This window comes from Vulpes lagopus, chromosome 7 (genome assembly GCF_018345385.1).
Source record: "Vulpes lagopus strain Blue_001 chromosome 7, ASM1834538v1, whole genome shotgun sequence".
In the NCBI taxonomy this organism is placed as follows: domain Eukaryota; kingdom Metazoa; phylum Chordata; class Mammalia; order Carnivora; family Canidae; genus Vulpes; species Vulpes lagopus.
The window spans coordinates 104,133,258-104,160,191 of NC_054830.1; positions in this window are offsets into that span (position 1 = coordinate 104,133,258).

The window sequence follows — 26,934 nt, forward strand, 5'->3', positions numbered from 1 at the left end:
AGGGTTGCAGTTAGGGCTTCTAAGTCTGGGAGCTTTTATGAGAATGTTGGCAGGCTATTTTAATCTGATTAACCCTCCATGTGCCTGTCACCCAATCAGGTTTTTGTCCGCATGTTCATCTACCTATCAGGCAGTCGTTCACATGGGAAAGGGTGGAGCACTCCTTCTTGGGTGGTGTAGAATAACAGGATGAACTTTTTTTTTCATTAAAAGGTAGTATCCTCTTAGGACAGAGGCCCCTTGTCTCTGTCTGCCTTTCTTCCAATTACCTCTATTTATAATAGAGACTATTTATAATAGTAAAGTTTCATTTACAGGCTTCCCAAGTCCCACCAGGGTACCTGGTATTCTCGGATTACTTTTTTCTCTTTTTGTCATTTTCTTTTTCCTTTCTTCCTCTTCTTCTTCTTCTTCTTCTTCTTCTTCTTCTTCTTCTTCTTCTTCTTTTCTTCTTCGTCTTCTTCATGGAAATTTATTTCTCATAGTTCTGAAGACTGGGAAGTCCATGATCAAGGCACCAGAAGATCCAGTGTCTGATTAGAGTGCTACTCCATTGGCAAGCAGTTGCCTAACCATTTCTCCACGTGGCAGAGAGAGAGCGAGCCTTGCAAGGATCCCCTTGATAAGAGCTTTACCCCAATGACCTAATTGCCTCCCAAAGGGAGGATATTGCAGATTCGGATTTCATCATATGAATTTTGGAGAGACATATTCAGTCTAACTTTCATCACCTTCTTTTGTGAATGCAAACTAAATTAATTCCAACAGTCCCCAACCTCTCAACTTGTTCCAGTATCAACTGAAAAGTCTAAAGTCCAGAGTCTCATCTAAATATCATCTAATCAGATATGAATGATATTAAAGTAGACTCATCCTAAGGCAAATTGCTCTCCAGCTATGAACCTGTAGAACCAGACAGCTTATGTGCTTCCATCAATATACAATGCTGAGGCAGGAACAGGATGCCCATTCCTAAAGGGAAGAACACAAAAGAAGGAAAGGGCAATGGGTCCCAAGTAAGTCTAAAACCTAGCAAAGCCAATTACCTGAAATCTTAAGACTCAAGAACATTCCAGTTTCACTCAATGCTCTGCCTTCCAGACCCACTGGCACGGTAGGCCAGCCTCCACAGTAGGGAGGTGTGGTGGGGGGAGTATCAAGTATGTCTGAAACTCTAGGCAGCCTTCTTCCATGCAAGATCATTTGTCCTTTTCACAAGCCCATCCTAAACCATTAAAATATGTTTTTTTTAATCAATAGTTTTTTTTTTAATAAACCTCTTAATGGTGGAATTTTATCTAATGGAAAAGCATTGCAAATAAGGAAGTTTCAAGATCTAGAGGAATCTGTGTGACAAAGATTCAGCTTAAAAAAAGTCCTCAGAATGGGTTTCATTCCTCCTGGTTCTCTAGCTGATCTCAGAGGTGTATAGTATTATTGTGTAGAAGGATAATTGCAATCTTTAAATGAGTTATACTTATCATATATGTCCTAATTTATGCATTTATTTATCTTTTAATTAGGCCCCAAACTGCTTAAGACTTGCATCTTGGATAATGAAAGAGTAATGGCTTTATAAGTAGGTGGTGAAAATGACAGGCATCTCTATAAAGCAGAGATTTTTCAACTTGTACTGCACAGTGGAGTTAGCTGGGGAGATTTTTAAAAGTATGATGCTTGAGACCCACTTCTTATTTATTCTTATTTAATTGGTCTGGAGTGAAAGAAAGGAATAGATAATTTCAAAAAGCTGCCCAGCTGACTCTAAGGTGCAGTTAGGTTCAGAACCACTGTTTAAAGCAATTTATAAGTGGAAGCCTGTGTCCTCAAGGGGTTTATGATCTACCACAAGACAGAGTAGAATGAGAAAATTGGAGAAGTTATGTTGATTAGAAATAGCTGAATGAAGAGTGAGAAGATTCTTAATAGCAACAATTGCCATTTGTTGCATTTGTTATTAGCAATCACAACCAGAAATATAGGCTTAATTTCCTTTTTTTTTTTTTTTTTTTTTTTTTACAACTGAGAAAACTGCAGGTTGTTCAAGTTAAATGACATGCCCTTGGTTATCAGACTACTAAGTAACAAGATCAGAATGAACATTGGGCAGAATCAGATAGATACATGTTTCTTTGTTTGTGTTTACTTCACTTAAAGAGGTGATGGAGAGACCCAAGGTTAAATACAAAAAGGAAATCAGTCATTGGACTGATTAATTAAATCTTAATTGTAATTAAAACCTAAGGGTGTGGAATTTAGATGAAAGAGGAGTAGGGGAACCCTAAATTTGTCTCGTCTGTCAAACTCAGCTAGATACTTATCAAATCATTCAGAACAGCCAAGAAGTTAATTGAAGGACTGAGAGAACAAAAACTACAAGTCTACAAGTAGAAATGTGACCACCTGTTGGGAGGTAGGAGATGCAAAGAGTTGACTTGGGGGAAATATAGCTCTGGCTACAACAGCAAGGAGAGAACCTCCTTATGGGGGCTACCTCAAAGTATTTAAGCAGCAGAGCACAAAACCTGAAATTTTACAACTCCACTAATCATAGAGGATGTGCCTGGCTTAAATGTGCTCAGGTGGTGAAGCCCAGGAGAGACTGCATGGTCTGAGGATCCCCTGGGTCACAAGGAGAACAAGTAGTGCCAATGTGCTGCACTGTTCCCAAGCACAGGAGTGAGGAAGCCAGCTGAGAACAGTGGGTCTTGGTGCCAGTGTTCTCCTCTATTTTGCCATAAACTACAAACCACTATGTGATTATGCAACTGCTTTCCTGGGACTGACCAGCAAAGGGCAAAATGTTGCAATACCCTCCCCTGGAGGAACAGCATGGGTCCATGCTGTGGGAGTTCCTAAAATTTAGAGTTTTGAAACTCCACTGAATTCCAGAGATATAAAACTCAGACACAGGCATGGTGAACATAGAGTTCAGAGGGAAACCAGGAACACAAGAGGGGTGATAGATTGCTCCTCTATGAGGGCTCACTCAAGAGTTGGTTGGGGGGAAACTTTGAATCCAGGGCTGGAGAGCTGGTGCCACCATATTCATCCAGCCCAACAGTGAGGAAAACCTTCAGGAAACAAAACACACCACTTTGTAGAGGTGGGAGTCACTAACACCAAGCCCCACACCCTTCCCCCTGCAGGTGTATTTCCACTGAAACAAATCAGCCTGAGAATTAGCAGAGCAGGCACCTTCCCCAGAAGACCAACATAAACAATTTGCTCAGGGCACCTGGGTGGCTCAATGGTTGAATATCTGCCGGCAGCTCAGGTCATAATCCTCAGGTCCTCCACAGGGAGCCTGCTTCTCTCTCTGCCCGTGTCTCTCATGAATAAATAAATACAATCTTAAAAAAAAAAAACAATTTTTTTCACAAGTCTACTGATCATAGAATACTACAAATCTTCAGTTCTATGGGAAATAGGATCTAGCTTTCTTTTTTACTTTTATTCCTTTTTAATTTATTTTATTTTTTCAATTCCTTTTTAAATTTTTAGTTATATACATTCTTTGTTCATTTTCATTTTTTTTTTTAAATTGGGATCTAGATGCTTTTAACAAGCAGACAAAAACATTCAGAATCCAGTTTTTGCTGCTTCTTCTTCTTCATCTTCTTCTTCTCTTTCTTTCTTTTCTGAACCAAATGACAAGATGGAGAAATTTACCCCAAAGAAAGAACAGGTAGTAGAACTCACAGCTAGGGCTTTAATCAATACAGATATAAGTAAGATGTCTGAATTAGAATTTAAGGATTATAGTTCAAAGACTAAAAGTATTAGAGTTCAATGAGTATAAGGACATTAGCTGGGCTTGAAAAAAGCATAGAAGACACTAAATTATCCCCTGCTATAAAAACAAAAGAACTAAAATACAATAAGGCTGAGATTTAAAATGCTCTAACTAAGGTGCAAACCCAAATAGAAGTCATAAAAGCAAGGATGTATGGAGCAGAGGAGCAAATTGGCGATACAGAAGATAAAATTATGGAAAATAATGAAGGAAAAAAAGAGGGAAAAAAAGGTAATGGATCAGAAAGGTAGACTTAGGGAATTTCACAACTTATTGTGTGATAACATTTGTATCATAGAAGCCCCAGAAGATGAAGAGAGAGAAAAGGGAGCAGAAGGTTTATTTGAAAAAATTATAGCTGAAAACTTCCCTAATCCAGGGAAGGATACAGACATTAAAATTCAATAAGTATAGAGAATCCCCATTAAATTCAACAAAAGCTGACCATCACCAAGTAATATCATAGTCAAATTCACAAAATACACAGACAAGGAAAGAATCCTAAATGCAGCGGGGGGGGGAGGGGGGAGGGGGGTCTTAACCTACAAGGTCAGACAGATCAGGTTCACAGCAGATCTGTTCACAGAAACTTGGCAGACAGGAGATAATGCAAGGAAATATTCAACATGCTGAATGGGAAAAATATGCAGCCAAGAATTCCTTATCCGGCAAGGCTGTCATTCAGAATAAACAGAGAGACATAGAGTTTCCCAGACAAGCAAAAACTAAAGGTGTTTGTGATTACTAAACCAGCCCTGCAAGAACTTTAAGAGGAATTCTTTGAGTGGAGAAAAGAAGACCAAAAAGCAACCAAGAGTAGAAAGGACCAGAGAACATCACCAGAAACACCAACTCTACAGATAACACAATGGCACTAAATTTATATCTTTCAATAATCAATTTGAATGTAAATGCACTAAATGCTCCAATCAAAAGACATAAGGTATCATAATACATAAAAGAAAATAAGATCCATCTATATACTTCATTCAGAATACTCATTTTAGACTTAAAGACACCTACAGATTGAAAGTGAAGGTTTAGAGAACCATCTATCATGCTAATGGACATCAAAGGGAAGCTGAAGAAGCCATACTCATATCAAACAAACTAGATTTTAAAACAAAGTAAGGAGGGCATGTGATGTGATGAGCACTGGGTGTTATACACAACTCATGAATTATTGAAAACTTCTGAAATTAATGATGCACTTTATGTTGGCAAATTGAATTTAAAGAAAAAAAGAAAAAAAATGAAACAAATACTGTAACAAGAGGTGAAGAAAGGCATTGCGTCATAATTAAGGGGTCCACCCATCAAGAAGATCTAACAATTGTAAATATGTATGCCCCTTCCTTGGGAGCACCCAAATATATAAATCAATTAATAATAAACATAAAGAAACTCATTGATAATAATATCATACTAGTAGGGTACTTTAATACTCCACTTACAGAAATGGGCAGATCATCCAAGCAGAAAATCAATAAGGAAATGGCAGCTTTGCACTCAAAGCTCACTCACACAGTGAACCAGATAGACTTAACAGATATATTCAGAAAATTTCACCATAAAGCAGAAGAATACTTTTTCTTTTTCAAAAAAGTGCACATGGAGAATTGTCCAGAATAGATCACGTACTGAGTCACAAATCAGCCCTCAACAAGTACAGAAAGGGGGATCCCTGGGTGGCTTAGCAGTTTGGTGCCTGCCTTCAGCCCAGGGCATGATCCTGGAGTCCCAGGATCGAGTCCTGTGTTGGGATTTCTGCATGGAGCCTGCTTCTCCCTCTGCTTCTCCCTCTGCCTCATTCTCCCTCCCTCTCTCTCTCTCTCTCTCATGAATAAATAAATAAAATCTTTTTTAAAAAAAGTACAGAAAGGTCAAGATCATAGCATGCATATTTTCATACCACAATAATATGAAAGTAGAAATCAACCACAAAACCACACATACATGGAGTTTAAAGAACATTCTACTGAAGAATGAATGGATTAATCAGGAAATAAAAGAAGAAATAGAAAAAATACATGGAAGCAAATGGAAATGAAAATACAACATTTCAACACCTTTGGGATGAAGCCAAGACAGTCCTAAGAGGGAAGTATGTTGCAGTGCAGGCCTACCTCAAGAAGGAAGGAAAGTCTCAAATATACAACATAACCTTACACTAGACCTAGAAAAAGAACAGCAAATAAAGCCTAAAGCCAGTAGGAAAGGGAGAAGTGATAAAGATTAGAGAAGAAATAAATAACACAGAAACAAAATAAAAAAATAGTAGAATGGATGAACAAAACTAAGAGCTGTTTCTTTGAAAGAGTTAACACAATTTATCAACCCATAATTGATAAACTAGCTAGACTTATCAAAAATAAAAGATAAAGGATCCAAATAGATAAAATCATAAATGAAAGAAGAGTGATCACAACCTAAACCACAAAAATACAAACAGTTATAAGAGAATATTATGAAAAATTATATGCCAACAGACTGGGAAACCTGAAAGAAATGGACAAATTCCTGGAAACTCAAAAACTACCAAAATTGAAACAGGAAGAAATAGAAAATTTAAACAGACCCATAACAAGCAAAGAAATTGAGTTAGTAATCAAAAATCTCCCAGGAAACAAAAGTCCTGGACCAATGGCTTCCCAGGGGAATTCCATCAGATATTTAAAGAAGAGTTAATACCTATTCTTTTCAAACTGTTCCAAGAAAACAAAAACAAAAACAAAAACAAAACAAAAAACCACAGTTATGGAAGGAAACCTTCCAAACTCATTCTATGAAGCTAGAATTACTTTGATTCCAAAATCAAATGAAGACCCTGTGAAAAAGGAGAATTAAGGGCCAATATCCCTAATGAAATTCTGAATAAAATACTAACAAATTGAATTCAACATAGAATTATTCACCATAATCAAGTGGGATTTATTCCTGGGCTGCAGGAGTGGTTCAACATTTGCAAATCAATCAACATGATATACTATATTAGTAAAAGAAAAAACAATATGATCTTGTCGATAGATACAGAAAAATCATTTCACAAAATACAGCATCCCTTCTTGATAAAACTGTCCACAAAGTAGGGATAGATGGAGCATGCCTCAACCTCATAAAGGCCATGTATGAAGATCCACAACTAATATCATCCTCAATAGAGAAAAACTGAGAGCCTCTCCCCTATGGTCAGGAAACAAGACAAGGATGTCCACTCTTACTTACCTATTTAATATAGTATTGGAAGCCTTAGTCTCAGTATTCAGACAACAAAAGGAAATAAAAGGCATCCAAATTGGCAAGGAAGAAATAAAACTTTCACTATTTGCAGATGACATGATACTCTGTAGAAAACCTAAAAGACTCCACCAAAAAGTTGCTAGAACTAATATGTAAATCCAGCGAAGTTGGAGGATATAAAATCAATGTACAGAAATCTATACACCAATGACGAAGCAGTAGAAAAAGAAATCAAGGAATCAATTCCATTTAAAATTGCACCAAAAACAATAAGATACCTAGGAATAAACTCAACTAAAGAGGTAAAAGATTTGTACTCTGAAAACTATAGAACATTTGTGAAATAAATTGAAGAGGACACAAAGAAATGCAAAAGTATTCCATGTTCATGGATTGGAAAATCAAACATGGTTAAAATGTTTATGCTACTCAGAGCAATCTACACATTTAATGTAATCCTTATCAAAATACCACCAGCATTTTTTATGGACTTAGAACAATCTTAACGTTTGTACGGAACTTCAAAAGATCCCGAACAGCCAAAGCAACTCTGAAAAACAAAAACAAAACTGGATGCATCATGATTTGGGATTTTAGGCTATATTACAAAGCTGTAGACATCAAGACAGTATGGTATTGGCACAAAAATGAACACATAGATCAATGGAACAGAATAGAAAACCCAGAAATGGGTCCTCAACTCTGTGCTCAACTAATCTTCAACAAAGCAGGAAATAATATCCAATGGGAAAAAGAGAGTCTCTTCAACAAATGGTGTTGGGAAAATTGGACAGCCACATGCAGAAAAATGAAATTGAACCACTTTCTTACACATTACACAAAATAAACTCAAAATGGATGGAAGACCTAAATGTGAGATAGGAAACCATCAAAATCCTAGTGGAGAATAAGGCAGAAACCTATTTGACCCCAGCCATACCAACTTCTTACTAGACAAAGCAAGGGAAACAAAAGCAAAAATGAACTATTGGAACTTCATCAACATAAAAAGCTTCTACCCAGTAAGGAAACAGTCAACAAAACTAAAAGACAACCTATGGAATGGGAGAAGATATTGCAAATGATATTCTAGATAATGTGCTAGTATCCAAAATCTTAAAAGAATGTATCAAACTGAACACCCAAAAAATAAAAAATCCAGTCAAGAAATGGGCATGAATAGACATTTCTCCAAAGAAAACATACAAATGGCTAACAGACATGAAAAAATGTTCAACATTATTTGGCATCAGGGAAATACAAATCAAAACCTCAATTAAAAAAATGCAATGAGATATCACCTCACACCTGTCAGAATGGCTAAAATTAACAACACAAGAAACAACAGGTTTTGGAGAGGATGCAGAGAAAGAAGAACACTCATACTGTTCATGGGAATACAAACTGGTGCACTCTGGAGAATAGTATGGAGGTTTCTTAAAAAGTTAAAAATAGAACTACCCTACAATCTAGCAAAATTTCACTACTAGGTATTTGCCTTAATGATGAAAAGTACAGATTTGGAAGTGTACATGCACCCTGATTATCAATAGTAACCAAACCATGTAAAGCCCAAATGTCCATTGACTGATGAATGGATAAAGAAGAGGTCATGTATATATGTATACAATGGAGTACTATTCAGCCATCAAAAAATGAAATCTTTCCATTTGCAATGATTTGGGTGGAGCTAGAGTATATTATACTAAGTGAAATAGGTCAGTCACACAGAGAAAAATACCACATGATCTCCTTCATATGTGGAATTTAAGAAAGAAAACAGATGAATATATAGGAAAGGGGAAAAGGAAAAAAGAGAGATAAGGAAATAAACCATAAGATACTCTCAATGATAGAGAATAAACTGAGGGTTGATGGAAGGAGGTGGGTGACAAATGAGGTGGATGGGTGATGTGTATTAAAGAGGGCACTTATTATGATGAGCACCAGGTGTTGTATGTAAGTAATGAATCACTGAATTGTACTCCAGAAAGCAATATTGCACTGTATGTTAACTAGCTAAAATTTAAATAAATATAAAATACTTACGGGTTCTAACTTTTGTTCTTGTGTGTAACTTTGAACATCACTTTGCTTTAGGCTCCCCATCCATAAAATAAAATAAAATAAAATAAAATAAAATAAAATAAAATAAAATAAAATAACAATATATCAGGCCAAAGTGTTTCAAGGATTCTGTGATGATTAAGGAATAAACTGTAAGGTACTTAATGAGTACAAAGTCCTGAAAGATGCTAAACACTAAGATATTCTGGAAAGCTGTGAAATTGTGTTTGTTTATAGAAAACATAAAAACCTGTAGAAGTGTACTGTGTGATTCATATCTTTGTGAAAGGGACTAAACATGTGATTATACAAAGAAGTACTCTGATTGTCTGTGTATAATAGCAGGCATTTGCCAATTTTTTTTCCCTCACTAGAATTGTGCTTCTGTTCCAAGGACTTTATGGGGTGGAGGAAACGAATTATTCTCCTGTCGCTGTTTTCCACAAAGAACAGGTGTTACTTTGTGACCCAATACTATGTTTCCCCAGATATATTCCTCAAGACTGAAAATGACAGTTCCAGAAATTACATCTCAGGTATCCATGTCCCTACAACCCTGTGCTGTGCTTTTTGAATTTGGATGATGGGCCCACTGTCAGAAGTGTGATGGGGATTACTCACAGTCATAAAACAAGCTAGGATCAAAGTTACTGAAAGACAAAGGCAAAAGTTTTTTAGTATGAAAAGTAGTACAAATATATTATGAAATAAAAAGCAACTGCACATAGCTAAAATGTGAGCTTCAGGAAAAAAAAAAAAGAAGAAGAAGAAGAGCCCTTTTATGGCAGGTCACTTTGGCTTGTGCTTTACAATTACCCAGGAACTTCTACTGCAAGGGCTGTCTGAGAGTAGACCCTCCGGAGACCAGAGGAAAAGTGACAAGATTGTTGTACCCTTTTCATCTTTTCACCTCCTTTTGGATTTTTGTGCCCCTTTCTGCATCAATTGTCTCCTATGGAAAATTTGGGTCATGAACATATATTCCCCAACAACCTGACTGATGATTTGAAAATCAACTGAGATAATACATATGAAAATTCTTTTAAAGCACAAAATATGGGATGCCTGGATGACTCAGTGGTTAAGCATCTGCCTTTGGCTCAGGGCATGATCCGGGAGTCATTGAGGTATTGAGTCCCACATCGGGGTCTCTTCATGGAGCCTGCTTCTCCTTCGGCCTGTATCTCTGCTTGTCTCTCTCTTGTCTCTCATGAATAAATAAACAAAATCTTTAAAAAAATTTTTTTAAATAAAACACAAATTACTGGAAAATAGAAGTTGGCTTTTTTAGTTATAGTAGAGCATAGTGTCTTCATGCCTTACTTATCACTTAAGTATTTACATTCTTTTTTTCTTTAAGATTTATTTATTTATTTATTTATTTATTTATTTATTTATTTATTTATAAGAGAGAGAGCTGCAGAGGGAAGGGTCTGGGAGAGGGGAGAGAAAGAGAAAGAATCTCAAGCAGACATCCTGCTGAGGATGGAGCTGCCACAGGGCTCCATCCCACATCCCTGAGATCATGACCTAAGCTGAAATCAAAAGGCAGACACTGAACTGACTGAGCCACCGGGCACCCCAAGCATTCAAATTCTAATGTATTACTTTATATATATTGGAACTTCTTAGATTGTTTAAGTTGGCCATATTTACTGTTTAGAATAGACCTCAAGATCCTTGGTTCTTATTTTTTGGGTATCTCAAAAATAATACTTTGTATATTAGTTAGGGTTTTCCAGAGGAACAGAGCTAGTGGAGTATATATTGATATCTAGAAAGAGATTCAGTATTAAGGACTGGATCACATGACTGTAGAGGCTGAGAAGTCCCACCATTTACTGTTTTTAAGCTTAAGGCCCAGGGAAGCAAGTGTTATAGTTTTAATTCAAACCCAAAGACCTGATAACCAGAGATCAATGGTGTGCAAGTCTTGGTCCAAATCTGAAGACTTAAGAACAAGGAGCACCAATGTCCCAAGGCAGTAAAAGATGGATATCCCAGCCCAAGCAGAGAACAAATTTGCCCTTCCTCTTTATTTTTGTTCTATTCAGGTCCTCAACCAATTGGATGATGTCCACCCACATAGGGAAAGGTGCTAATTTCCAAATTGCCCCCCTGAATGGAGAGCAAAGAGAGACAAAGAAAGAGGCAAGTCACTCCAGATTGGTAGGCAGTAGTTTTAACAAGCCAGGGTACTTACTTGGATGACTTCAAAATGAGTAGATCTCTGCACTCCATGCCAGAACCTTAAAAGTTTATATAGAGGCCTTAACTGGGTTTACTCACATACTCTGTGCAGATGGCCTCAGCAACACTAAAGTCTTTCAAGGCTGTGTCCTTAGGGCAGCTTCTGATGCAGAGAAGGCAAGCAGAATGTATATTTCAAGGAATGTGAAGGGATAAGGGCCTCCAATTGCTTTGGGTCCAGCTTTTAAGTCAATGGGCTGTCAACTCCTCTCAATGACCTCCTCCAGAAGAAGGTGATCTTCTTTGCCTTATCTTCTGATTCAAATTCTAATCTCTTCCAGAAACAGGCTCACAAACACACCTAAAAATAATGTTTGACCAGCTCTCTTGGCATCCTTTAGCTCAGTTAGTTTGACACATAAATTTACTACCACACACTGTAAAAGATCCTCAGAAATATACATTTTTTTTAGATTTTATTTATTTATTTGACAGAGAGAGAGAGCACAGGTAGGGGAAGCAGCAGAGGGACAGGGAGAAGCAGGCTCTCCATGAGCAGGGAGCCCAATGCAGGGCTCAACCCCAGCACCCTGGGATCATGATCTGAGCCAAAGGCAGGCACTTAACCAACTGAGCCACCCAAGCATCTTTCAAAAATATCTTTTAAAATGATTTTATTATAACCATCTTTGAAAAGATGCTTCCTATGTGCATGGAGAAAGAAGTGAGAACACAGGGAATGCCCTGGTTTTTTTTTCCATCATAAGATTTGTGGTAGATCCATTGTTTTTGCCTGCCTGGGACTTCTTCCAAATTTTTCTTATGATACCATCCCTTTTCTCATTTCATGTGATATGATTAGGATTGATCATGCCCTAGCTCAGGGTGGGCCTTGGCCTTAGCCAAGGAACATATGCATCCTGTTAGCTGCAGTGATTGGTTCAGGAATGGGCAGATGAAACAATTTGAACAACACAAATTAGGCCCAAGATTTCTGCAGAACTGCAGAGGAAGAGAAATTCCATTTTTTTATGAGAGAACTAAGAAGATAAAAGTCATGATTGGAGCTATTAGCAGCCATTCTGTCAACAAAGGAGCAAGTCTATCTGAGTTTGAAACTATTACAGAAGAATAATGGAAAGAATGAGATCAAGTCAGAATATACGCTCTAAACTCTCTGCTTTTAGCCATGATGAATGCATTGGACCATTCTGATCTGAGATGAACCAATCACTCTCTAATTTAGCTAAGGTTTTGGGTTTTTGTTTTTTTTTGTTGTTGTTGTTGTTGTTGACTAAAAAAAAAATTATGACTAATGCAATGTTTATGGTTTTTTCTCAGGTAACTTGTTGAATTCTTTCTTTCTATGAGGCTAAAGACTGGAGAAATCACATATGTCCTTTGATTTTAAAATCTCCAGTGTCTAGCAAGCTGTTGCCATGTAGTAGAAGCTCATTAAATATTGGTTGAATAAATGAATGAAAAAAAATAAAATAGAATTCAATAGAATGCCTACATTCAAGGAACTTTTGGTTTAGAACTGATTCACTATGTTAGATGCAGTTGGGTTCTTGGCATTGGTTTCCAGGGATATTTAGCCTGATGGGTTAAAAGGCTTAAGGGAGCACTTGTTTCCAAAAGAGATGTAATTTAGTATCTTCCTTTCCACTCCTAACCACTTGCAACTTCTTTCTACCATATACAATCCTTATTAAATTTAAAGTCTCACTCAGCATTCCCTAGTAGCTTGATACTTTCAAATATAATTCCTATCATAAGGATTATTAGAAAACTTATAGAATGTGGCCCTATCCTCTCCCCTTCCTCATCTTTTTATGAGCCTGTTAGCTTTCTTCTTTAATTTGCAGTCTCAATTTCTCAAAAGTCTGTTAAATTTTTATTTGGTCTATATTTTTGTGTGAATCCTCTTCCCCACACATTTTCTACCCCACTGTCAAGTAAGGCCTATGCAGCTTGACTCATGCTTAGGCTAGTTTTCATCTCCGTGCAATAACTGAAGTTTATTCATCAGAGATTATGACCAATAAACACCACTAACTAAACCGTATCCATCGTCTTGTCCAATACACGTCAAAGTTTGTTGAGTTGAGGAGTAATAATTTATTCATTCATGTTCCCACCTATGCATCTAAATTCAGACACATTTAGTTAGTTACAGGGAAATTAAAGTGAGAGCAAGTTTAGGGTGGAATGGATTGAATGTACAACATTTAGGTTTTAAGGTGATACTTTAAAGACCAACCTAACCAAGAACTCAATATGTTGGTTATTAAAAATTGAAATTTCAAACACAGGGTTAGTTTTATTAGTTAGAACAAGCAAATACATAAGTGAAGTGATCCATTATAAGCACTATTCTTGAATTTTATAATAAAATGATTTTTGCTTCTTTTCTATGTTCTTAGTAAGTTGTACAGAGACTGCAGAATAGGTGCTCAACAGGTACTCTCTTAAAAAGCCTTGATTACTATATCGATCACTATAACTGTTTAGGCTTAGTCCTGAAAGCTATGCATTCCTTTGTTTATTAGTTCTAATCAGCATTCATTCTGGGTGCTATTATACTGCCTTGTAAACAATATTGTTTTGCAACCTTAAAGTCAGTAATTCCATAGAAATTAAATTGGGTTTACAGTAAATCCATGATTACCATATAATCTGTGGAGTCTAAATAATGATGTACTTAGCTGTGGAATTGCATGTAAAACACAGAGCGATGATTACATGGCTATTTGGGGCCTAGGAAAGAAAGCGACGCCAAATGTTTTGATGGTTGAAGAGCTGAGAAATCTTTTTGTTTTTAATGTCTCAATTTAAATATGATCTTTAAACATCTTGATACTACCCTAGATGGTCTTAAAATCTACTTCTAAATCTTATGCTTTATATCATGTGTTGGTAGTTGTTTAATAAATTAAGACTTGTTACAAATAGAAAATTCATCTGATTTAAAGTGACAATAGAAAAAACTGAACAGACTTGCCTTTAGCAAGTAATCTATCTCTTTTAAGGTGGTCTTTCATGAAAGTGTTCAGTTTAAGCTTTAAGTAATGTTTCTGGACAAAAGAACAGTTAGTCAAATGGGCATTTCACCTATGGGCTCTTGCCTTCCAGTTTGTTTAAAGGCCTCAGTTATGACTAGAGCTGCTCCTAATTAAGTTAAATCAATGTCTGTTATTCTACTAATACAGCCCAAGCTCTGAGCCATGGTAATTATTAAATCTTACAGTCAGAGTGGCCCATGGAGATGATATGATTGTTTGAAACCACACCATTGCTTCATGGTAGAGGTGAGCCTAAAATTGACATGTGTTACCTCCTAATCCAGAGTCTTCCCAACATCAAGCCCTACAGAGAAACCACCATGAATTGAGACTGCATTCTCAAGGATCTGCAAATAGAATATGAGCTAAGAAGAAGACCCAAGATATCACAATAACTCAAGAGCAATGAAGCTATCACAGAGGTGACATTGTATAATGATGAGAAACATGGGACTGGGATTTCAGCAGCCCAGAGCTTAAACAAATTCCACCATTTGTTAGCTGTGATCTCCAGCAAGACACTTCTTAATTCGAAGCCTCATTTTTTCTCCATAAAATTAACAAGTAGAATTGTTGTGAGGATGAAATATGATAATCTACAAGTTTAAATCTTAGCACAGGGGTGCCTGGGTGGTTCAGTTGGTTAGGCACCCAACTCCTGATTTTGGATCAGGTCATGATCTCAGAATTGTGAGATCAAGCCCTATGGCAGGCTCCAGTGGGGAGCCTCCTTGAAATTCTCTCTCCCTCTGCTCCTCTACTCCATGTTCTCTCCCCCTCTTTCTCTAAAAATAATAAATAAATAAATAAATAAATAAATAAATAAATAAATAATTTAAAAAATTCTTAGCATGGTGGCTGGTACATGGAAAGAATTCAAGATTAATTATTACTGAAGAGGGGGAAATTATGGGAGTGTCATGGGTGGAAAAAGACTGCCAAGTTAGTACAACTGGGGAAGACTATGAGTAGACAGCATTTGTGAAGTAGGAAGGACAACCATGGGCCTCAGAAGGGAAAAAGAGGGAGACAGTAGCATATTTAGTAGGAGTGACGTATGTAAAAACGAGAAAGCAACAAGGAGGAAAAATGAAGCTCAGAGACAGGGCATGCTGAACCTTCATTTGAGCTGAATTCAGATTTAAGAAATAATGATAGTTATGAATAGTAACCATGGACTCACAGGACCAGGATGACAAAGACATGAGAGACCACAGTGATGAGTAGGTGAGTTAGAGACTTCTCATAGGGAGTCTTGAGTCCCAGAGTAGGGGTGTCAAATATTGGTGGGGGGGGGCACTGAAAACTTACAACAGTGGAGGTATACATAATTGGACCTGGACTTCTGGAGAATGATTTTGGAAATGGTGAAAAAGATGCACTGCAAAAGAAAAAAGTAGTTTACAGCCAGATCAGAGGAAAGCCCACAATAAAAGTTGAAGTGATGGAGACAGTGGTCTTAATAGATGATGGCTATGGTAACAAAACGGGAGATACAATGGGGAGAGACAAGAAATGTAATAGATTAGCCTCCCAAGGGCTTCCATAACAAATACCACAAACTGGGTAGCTTAAAAGAACAGAAATATATTCTCTCCTATTCTGAGGGTAGAAATCCCAAGTCAAGGTGTCCTTAGGTTTGTGCTTCCTCTGAAGATTCTAGAGAAGTATCCTTCGTTGATGCTTTCTTAGTTTCTAGTTGTTGTCAGCAGTCCTTGGTGTTCTGTAGCTTATATCTTGCATCACTGCTAATTCCTGCCTCTGCCTTCATGTAGTCTTCTTCCCTGTATTTCTGTGTCTCTGTGTCCAAATCTCCATCTTCCTTCTCTCATTAAGATAATTGAATTTAGATCTCACCCTACTGCAGCATGAACTCATCTTAGTTAATTGTATCAACAACAATTCTACCTCCAAGTAAGGCCACTGGCACAGCTACTGTGGTTATAAATTGAATAATTCAACCTGCTATACATGGTATATCCACTTGAAATATGCTAAGATGTGGGAAGCCAGCCTGCTTAAATGATTTTTTCAGTCAAAGAAATAAAAGACGCATCTATTCCTCTTGTCACTGGATTGGAGTAGTTGAGCTCATTGAACAGGTGAGATAAGAGCAGGCTTCTGAAAGCTGTCCTTCACCGAGGTCAAGCTAATGTGAACTTTCTTACTGTGACAGCCTCTCTGGCTCTCAGCTGTGGGAGAGAAGCTCTTCTCAGGAAGAGGTTTAATGCCTGAGGAAAAAAGATCATGTAGATCCAAATTGAATACCATGCTTGCTCCTTTATATACCTATCTGAGCCTTAGTGTCCTAACCTGTAAAATGGACATATTAAGTTGATATAACAAATAAATGCTCTTATCTCATTCTTAAATTCTTAAGCATAAATACTATGACTTGATGCCATTATGATTATTATTCCTTTGTTTATTAGTAGCCATCTTTGGATGATTAGTATTTTCATCAGACTGCCTCTCAGCCTATAAGGTGACTTAACTTTGCACTCCTGCACTGATCTTTGTGGGAAACTCTCACACATTTATCACTGGCATGCCAATTTTGAACAATTGCCTTAAGGTCACAGTCCAAAGGTAAATAGAGGAAACACAGGTCCCTTAACCTCTTGGTCATTTTATGCCTCCAACACAGTCTATATTTCCTTTTTACATTTTCTCTGGGAAATTTTTTATAAGTAAAACATCTAAACCACTGAACATATTTTTAAATTCATGGATCAAACCCCATTATGACAAACTACAGGGGACATTAGAAGCACATTTATTGTACTGAAATTTTGTTGTACTAAATATTGTTTGAAACCTAAGCTGTGGCTGAGAAATATTTTCCTGAATAGATTTTTATAAAAAGTTACTAAAAAAAAAAAAAACAGTTACTATAATGGAGGGTTGTTCCATAAACGTTAATGAAAAGATTTCATTGCTCCCTCCTCCCACTTGGTATATTTCTTAATGTAATTCATAAGCATTTACTTTTAAATGCCACCCAAAAACAATGTCCTTGATACTATGAAGAGCTTCAGGTAGCTCAGTAGGTTGGTTGGTAGTTCTCAAGCACAGGGGATGCTTATCGTTCTTTCTTTACCCCCAGGTCCCTACCTAATACTTGGAGGGTAACCAAAAAAGTATTTGATAAATGAATGAATAACTAAATGACTAAATGCTGAAGTCATTAGCATCAAATTAGAAGAACTCTCATGAGGCTGCACCCAATATCAGTTTATTTATAAATATTTACCAAAAATATTTTACACATACTTAGTATCAAAGGAAAATTGGGGTCTTGCAAGAACAGAATGAGCTCAGAAGAATCATCTGAGTACCACCTGCAGGCCAATCAAGATATTGTTTCTAATTGGTATTCCTACAAGTGGTTAATTTTTCCCCTATGCCTGAGTTGAAAGCACTCAGGTGCAAAATTTGTTCCTCTCTTTGAGACTATCTTAATAATCACTCCCTGTCTGAATCTTGGAACCAGAATCCCCCAATGATGGGTACAAATGAGGGAAAAATATCGTCAGCACACATGGGCACTGGCTTGTGGCAATGAAGATTTATTTGATCCAGCCAGCCAAGTGATCACCAGAAGCAAGCAATCAAGAGAATGATATTCTAGGATGGGTTCCGCTAGTACCTCTTTTGTTCAACTGTATGTCTCTACCCCATCCACTGAGTCCAGGGAACAGTGCATTTATTAACTCAAATCTTGTTTGGAGATATTGACCCTAAAAATATTGAGACTTTGGAGCTTAATTTTTGTTCTAAATGACTTTAAACTTCTGTTTGTTGCTCAGTCTATGTCATTGGGATTTATTTGGCTGCTGGCTCTGAGCTGCTATTTGAAAAGAGCAGCACCATATGCAGCACATGCATATTCAATGGTGCAGTTCTTTTTCTGGGGGGCGGGGGGAGTGCCAGGACTCATAGCTCACAATATGAATTTGCATCCCACTTTGCATAAATTTGCATGTAGACTTCATAAGCCTCTAATTTCAAGTATGTAAAATGAAACAAATCAATGCAATCTACTGCAATTGTTTTCTAAGGCATTAATCACATGAAATGCATACCAGCTTTCCTTAACCAATTAATTTAATCATACCCAAGGTTAGAAGAGACAGGGAAGTGGTGAATAATAGTTGCTAATTGCCTGGCCTAAGGCTGGAAGGATATATACCAACTAAACATTGCCCCAGTATGTCTTCTTTTTAACCCCTATGTCTCCTGTGGAGATTATGTTAGATTTGCCTAGTATCTCATTTTTTTCTTCCTTCAGTGAGTAGCCATAAGACTTACTCTGACCAATTAAATGTGGGCAGAAGTGATGCATGTCCCCTCAAAACAGCAGCTGGTTCAGTATCTCTCATTTTCTCTGCCATGATATAGCAATGTACCATCTAGACTCTGCTCTACTTGCTTGAATCCCAGGGTATTATAAGCTGCTGATATTTTCAGTCATTTGTTGCTGCAGCATATTCTAAACTATTCTGACTGATGGTTTATTTCCAGAATTATTATGATAAATTCTAATTTGGCTTCAGGAATCTGTGTCAATTCTGTATACATAAGAACATGTATAGAGCACTGGAGAGGAGACAAAAAATTAAATGATATGGGGTGCCTGGGTGGCTCAGTGGTTGAGCATCTGCCTTGGCTCAGGTCATAATCTCAGGGTCCTGGGATAGAGTCCCGCATCAGGCTCCCTGTGGGAATTCTGCTTCTCTCTCTGCCTGTGTCTCTGCCTCTCTCTGTGTGTCTCTCGTGAATAAATAAATAAATCTTTTTAAAAAATTAAATGATACAGTCCATGTGGCTAATAAACAAATGAAGCAACTGGAGAAATAATCCATACATTCAATATCAACCAAATGTCACCACAATGAAGAATAAAAGGATATAGTATATCCTCCCTATTTAAGTGAGATGAGATAGACTGTTTACATTTCTTAAGATTGGAAAATCCGTAAAATTTGGTCTGTATTTGAAAGACATGCCAACTTCCTCTTTGGAGTTCTTCATGTTGCATTATGAGAAAAGACTCAATTAAATGCAAATTTTTAAACACCTTTCTTTAGTACCTTTAGATCTATTAATTTAAGAGTGGAAGAATTTGAAACCACAGGAGGGTAAACAGTGAATTTCCAAACAATGAAATTTTAAATCCCAAATCTGAGAAACCAGATCTTTCTGTTTTTCCAAAGTGCAAAAATTTATGTGGTAGAAACTGAAAATAAAATAGCAATAAAGATTATAGAAATATAGGGTACAACTTGCCTTCCAGCCAATCAAATTTAGTGGCTTTGCTTCTGCTTCCCCAGAATGCTGTCCTACAAACTCCAGGGTTAAGCAGCCCAACACTGACCAAGGATACAAACATAAAGGGAAGAAGAAACACGCAATACTGAAGATTATTTTCATTCTCATAAGGAAATGGTTTGAAAATATATATATATGTGCATATATATATGTATATATATATATATATATATACATATATATATATATAAAGCTCCTAACAGAGACGGAGGAATCATAAATCACAAACATTTGGGTTCTTATTCTTTCCCCAGGCACACATAGCTAAGTAATGGTTGTGCCTTTTTGCAAACTCTTCTGCACTAAGTACATTATTATTTATGCTTTCTGGATTACATTGTAATCACCTTTGAATTGAATCTACCTCCTTCTCAGTATAATCTCTACATAATTACCAGTTTAAAGGTTGCCTAAGAACTTTAATGGACCTATAGAAGAATGAATTTTCCTTAGAGAAAGAAAAAATGTGTACACAAATTTGACACTATATAAAACAAACCCCAGGAAAAAAACATAGACATTAAAGTGCCAAAACAAAAACCTAGAGAGATGGCAGTCTATCAAAGGATTGGAGTGTTATTTTACTTCCCCCTTCCCCCAGTTGTTCAGTTTACTTGCAACTCTGATGCTTTTTGGACAAAGAGATCTTCCAGCAGAGTGAGACCCTCCTGGTGGTTTTTATATTACAAATGTCACAAGAATGGCTTTTCTTAACTAAATCAATTTCTTGCCCATAGCCAGAAACAGTATGATTAGACAACTGGTTTTGAAAATAATTTTCTGAGCTCTTTCCCATCTCAAACATTTCAGAGTCATAAGTGGAGTTGAACTTTTAAAACTGGCTTGCTTCCTAGAGTAATAAATATCTGTTAGCTTTTGAGTGAAAACTGATCTTCGAGTTTGAGGTGTTTAAATCAGAGAAGGGGTGAAGTAGGGACATCATATAGAATGGTGTTTCCAAATGAGTGTTTCCTTAAAAATAATCACAGGTCTTGTGATAAGATTACGTTCTCCAGCAATGAAGTGGACTCTACCTCCATAGGGATAGGGACTGAGACGTCCCAACAATTTTGTACTTCTAAAGCTTTCCTTTGAAGAGAAAGAGACTTTCTTATAACTGTCCCTTAAATGTGTCGATTGTCTGAACCTTGGCCATGCAATGGTATCAACTGGGAACCTATGCTCTTGCCTTTTGGAGGGGCAGAGGAGTTTGTGGGTTAAGTTCAGATTTGTGATTACATACAGTCTCCAATCTCATCCTCTCTCAGGAGTTTTTTGTTTTTAAAGATTTTATCTATTCATAAGAGACAGAGAGAGAGAGAGAGAGACTGAGACAGAGACAGAGACAGAGAGACAGAGACACAGGCAGAGGAAGAAGCAAGCTCCATGCAGGGACTCAATCCTGGGTCTCCAGGATCAGGCTTTGGGCTGAAGGTGGGGCTAAACCGCTGAGCCACCTGAGCTGCTCCAGTCTCAAGATGTTCTTTAGCTGTGTATTTCTACTTGAGATTCTGGTATTCTGACCAGAGCACAACTTTACTCAGATTCAGAGAAAAAAAGTTAGGCAGAAATGTTGAAACTGAGAACAAATGCTAAATTACTCAAGTCTCACAGCCCCTTGAATCCATGTAGTCTTACTCATTCCTCCTTCTAGTCAAATGTATGGAAATTTCCCCACTATTCTTTATGTCTTTCAAGACTTTCCTGCAGTCAAGTTGGTGGTAATTTTCCACTGGGCTGAAAGGAAGCTTCAGATGTGACCTATGGTCTCAATGTCACCATAATTTATCCATCCCTAATATGCCCATTCTTTGGAACGCCAACTTTTATTGCTATAATAATTCTCACATTATTTATAAATAATATAGTGCCATAAATACCGACCTTCAGGGCCAGCATAAGATCTTTTTAATCAGGCTTTTGCCTGGTTGAGGTAATACTCCAACTCTTCATAACATTTTATTGCAGATAGCTATGTTAAATTTCCTTAAAATATCTGGAACATTTAGGGACATAGGTATTGTGCAGCCATAGAGTGACATTGTATGGCTTAGAAACGAGCACAGTGGAACCTCATTGTGACCCCAATGTTATATGACAAGGAAAACACCTGTCAGAGAGATTTTATACTAAGGAAAGAGAGTAGGGTCCTATATCAACAGGAGGTTTTATTTCCAGGAAGGCACTGATATGACTCTCCACAGAAGCAAAACCCATGCCACTTTTAAAGAGGTACTACTTTACCTTATTTCCCCCTGTGAAACAGATGAAGTTATTTCCCCATTTAAAAATGAAAACAAGCAAACAAATGAACTTAGGATTTTAAAATATGGGTAATTCTGATACTAGGACAAAACTAAAAAATGAAATAATGATGGTTGCAGGGACACTCTCTGTTCATGAGGCTCTGGAAGAGAATTGTGCTCAGTTGGAGCAACATCAGGAAACAGAACTATACACAGATGGTTGAGATGAAGACGTTTTAATGAAGGTACTATTCACATTAAGAGTGAGCAGGTTAAGCCAACCAGTGAAGGAGGTTGAGACATCCCAAGGTCAGCAAGAGTGGAAAGTCATTACTGCTCCTACATATGAAGGGGCAAAATAAGGAAACAGTGTTTTTGAAGTCTAGTGAGACTAGGCCTATTTCAGAGGGGCCCATATCTAGAGTAATGAAAGGGTATAGACATCACAAGAACCATAGCATGGAATAAGAAGCAGCAAGAAAGAAATGTCCCGGTGTCTCAGTTCTTGAAATATAAAATCTCCTGCTAGCACCTTTTAGTGGCTAAACCCAATGAGAAAAGAATTCAAGGGGGCCTGGATGATGTGTTCCATAGGTTCAGTCTACCCAGGCTGGGGTAGAACATGAATGAGGGGCAAGTGGGAAGGCAAAAAAGGGAAAGAGCCAGTGTGCTGAGACAGCCTATTGTAGACCAAATGTTCTTTCTCCTGTCTTCATTAGGGTTCTGTTTTGGTTTTAGGCAACACCAAGGCCTAACCAGAAAAATGCAGTGGAAATATGAGACCCCATGCTTGTCAAGGGACTGAATATTTGCCATACCTCCAAGTGCATGTAGTCTTAACTCATCCAGCTTTGCTTAAAATAAAATCATAGAAATTTTTCTTTTTCTAAGTCACCTATTCATGTTCTTTCCTCATCCCAGTATTCTGTTTCTCTCCTCCTATACTTGATTATCCAAATTTATATTCTGCCTCTTTATATACACCAATATCAGATGACATTATAAGAGTGTTATCTTTATCAGATTTATTTATAACAGGCACCAACATTTGAAACTAATGGCAAGAGATATCAAAAGAACAATCTAGTTTCACAGTGAATGGCAGACTACCATATTTTGGGGAATAGCATGGTGTGGTTAGGCTATGTAGGTCTGTCATAGTAATACCACAAAGGCCTTCTCTTTAAACATTCTGTCTCTGTCAAACATGACATGTTCATGAGAGGGAAGATGAAAGCAAGAATTTGAGTCAATGAGCAATTTGGAGAACAAGAAGATGACTTTGAAGTGGAGAGGCTACTGATGGCAGATGGGAACCTTCCAAGTAAGAGGAAAATGGGATGAACAGAGGAGGACCCATAGTTCTAGAGCACTTGCCTGCTCCCAGGTATCAAGGAACTTCTCAGAAAGCTAGTTGTGGTGCCCTGAAAGGAAAAGATACTTTTCACCTTGAGGATGGTACAGGAAGGAAACCCACTCTTTATGGGGTTTACAATAGTTTAGGCATCAGGTAATATCTGGCTCTCATCTTTCAAAGCTGTAAAACCTTGTATAAGTCATTTTACTCTTCTGCATCCAAAAAAAAAAAAAAAAAGGAAAATACCTAGCATTTAAAGGTTGTGAGAAGTAAATATGATAGCATACATGAATCATTAGACATATAGTAGGTATCTAAAGGATATTACATTTTGCTCTTTTTAAAGTTTAAAACAATCCTTCTTTCCCTACCACATAAATCTGATATACTCAAATAGAGACCAACCATGTTTTCTCTTTAGTCAGAGAGGAAATTAATTTAGAGTCTGCATTCCTCATGTTTATGTTTGCCATTTCAAGGTTCCCTTTTGCTGTTAACCCAACACATGTCATAAAAATAGTTAAAAGAGAAAAAATATGATCACTTAAAAAGAAAAAAAGAATAAAGCTCACAATATATACCAGTGAAAGGAAACCTGCTAATGGACTTAGTTTCTTAGTACAGACAGAAAAGAAGGATCTAGAAAAAAGGGAGGTGGCAAAGAGAAGCAGAGATTTTTACAAATCTTGTAAGCATGTCATTTTATAAGTCAAAGTGAGGACAAGAATAAGCGCTATTATGGCAATTTTCAGTCTGTTTGCTATTTTGATTGCTGTGAATATGCTGGGGAATGGCATCCACTTTCTGAAATGGCATGTATTTATGTACTGATAAATAAAGCAGCAGGCAAATCTGGGAGCCTCAAAACCAACAGGGTATTTCTCTCCAGAGTGAGGTCTGTGAAGCAGTTATAGCAGATTTGAGGCCTTGTGCTAGCATCTTCCTAATGAGGGCAGGGTGTAACTATTACCAGGTTACATCAACTCTGTTTCTGTTTCTATGGCTGCTGTAACAAAGTGCCAAAACTAAATACTTGCTAGTAATTACCACTCAGTGGCTTAAAACAATACATATTTATTATCTCATATTCTGGAGGTCAGAAGTCCAAAATGGGTTAATAGGACTTTGTTTATTCTGGAGACTCTAGGGGAGACTCTATTTTCTTGCTTTTTCCAGCTTCTCAAGGCTGCCTCCATTCCTCAGCTCATGGCCCCCTCTGCTTCTGTCATCTGTGAATTTTTCTTACTCTGATCCCCTGCCTCCCTCTTCTAAAGACCTCTGTGATTACATTAAGCCCACTGGACAATCCTAGGTAATCTCTCCATCTCAATACCCTTAATTTAGTTATCAGTGTAAAGTCCCTTTTGCCATGTAAGGCAATTTATTAACATGTTTTGGGCATTAAGATAATACACATCTTTGGGGGGTCATTATTCAGCCTCCCACAAGCTGTTTCTCCAATGGTTCATTTATCAACAAATGCTACTGGTATGATGGAGCAGTGAGAAGTGTGGCACTGTGGTCAGACTTCCTTGGCAAAAATCCTGCCTCCCCCATCAACAACTGGATGCCCTTGAATAAATTATCCAGTCTTTCTGAGGATAATTATAGTAATTACTTCTTAGATTGCTATAAGTATTAAAAGAAAAGAGGGAAAAAAAAGAGGGTTTGCACAATGCCTGGGTCTTAATGCCCAGTTAGTGCCCTTAATATTATTGTTGCTGTTATTATTATTATGATTAAACAATGAAGAAACAAAAATATGTATGCTAGTGGAGCTGAGATCAGGGAGAAATTGTTTACTTATTTGTTTCTTTATTGCAGACCTACCTTTGGGACCCACTGAAAGTTTGTCAGGACTTAGAAGTTCAGATGCTAATTTTGCAAGCCACAAAATAATCCTGTTTTCATGAAACTTCTATTGAAGAATTTATTCATCTACCCAGTCAATATATTTTTTTTTTAAATTTTTATTTATTTATGATAGTCATACAGAGAGAGAGAGAGGCAGAGACACAGGCGGAGGAGGAAGCAGGCTCCATGCACCAAGAGCCCGACGTGGGACTCGATCCGGGGTCTCCAGGATCGCGCCCTGGGCCAAAGGCAGGCGCCAAACTACTGCGCCACCCAGGGATCCCCCAGTCAATATATTTTTACTGAGGCAACAAATATTCCAAGCCTTTGATATAACTTTGTTTTCATATAAAAGCCATTCATTCATTAATAACTTTATTGATTCTGAAGAGTTTTAGGAGAAAAACAAACCAACAAAACAACCCTTATATTTACCTCCACACACAAAGTATGGATATCCATATATTTATCCATTCAGCATAAAGTACTTCTTCTGCTCCAGTTCTGGCAATAGACAAATTCAATGATGGAAGAAGCATGGTCCTCGGCCTAAGAGTCCATAATTTTCCCAAAGAAACACATACACACGCATGCACAATGGACTGCAAGACTTGACAATAGATTTCCTTTCAAAGAGTCTCTGCCCTTCTATTAACCATAGGCTGTGCATGGAACTCTAGGACTCTGAGGTGAAACCAAAAGCATTCCACCTTTCTTTTGTGACCCTTCAGATGCCTGAAGTGGACTGCAGGGAGCCTTCTTACTTGTCCAGAGCACTTCCTAGCAAAGCCTCCAGAGTTTCTACTGAAATGTGGAGATTGCACTTTTCCTCTGGTTGAGCATCTTTGGTGCTGGAACAATTCTGAGGGCATAGGTGTGACAGCATGTAAAACCGTGTGAGGCAGTTGGAGATCATTAATAACCCTGTGACAGCTCTATCAAAAGAGCAGGTAATCAGATCACTTTTACCTGGGTCCTCACTTACTTGGCTCTTCACTCTATCATCAAGGTTGGCAAAACCATAGCTGTGGGCTCTGAGGAAGTTACTGCCCCTCTCCTGCTGTATTCCTTTGCTCTAGACGCCCAAATCAGCAGATGAGCTTGCTTAAGATCAGATTTGTGGAAAATTAGGGCTGGAAGGGACTTAGCAATCAACACAATCCACAATCCTTGTCTACAGATGAAATTTACAGAAACAGTCCATGATAGGCCAAAGTAACACAGCCAGTATATGATAAGAATCCTACTCAGATTTATGAGTTTGCTGATTTTCAATTCAGTCTCTTTCTCCTACCTATGTCATGCATCAACAGAGAACTGGAAGTACTAGAGAGATTTCAATACAATGATTTTTTAATGGTCTGCCATTTTTGATTATTCATATCAATATTTTCATGGATGAAGATAATAGAAAGTCAAATAAGCACCTTTGAAGGGTAAGGAAATGCTCCTTAGAAATAACACAATGACTTCCCTTATCTCTCACGTGTAGATTTCTGAATGCCTTCTGGACTGAGAGAATCTCCTGATGGTAACCAGCTTAGAGCAGTGGTTCTTGGGCTGCAGTTTCCAAACCAGCAGCAGCATTAATCACCTGGGAACTTGTTGGAAGTGTCAATTCTTAGGCCCATCCAGATCTTTCAAATCAGAAACTGCTATGTGGCCCACCATCTATGTTTCAACCAGCACCTCTGTGATTATGCTGCAGGCCAAAGCTTGAGAACCACTAGCCTAGAGAAATCAGTATAGACCTATATTTTGCCTTGGATATAGACATTATTTAGTTGC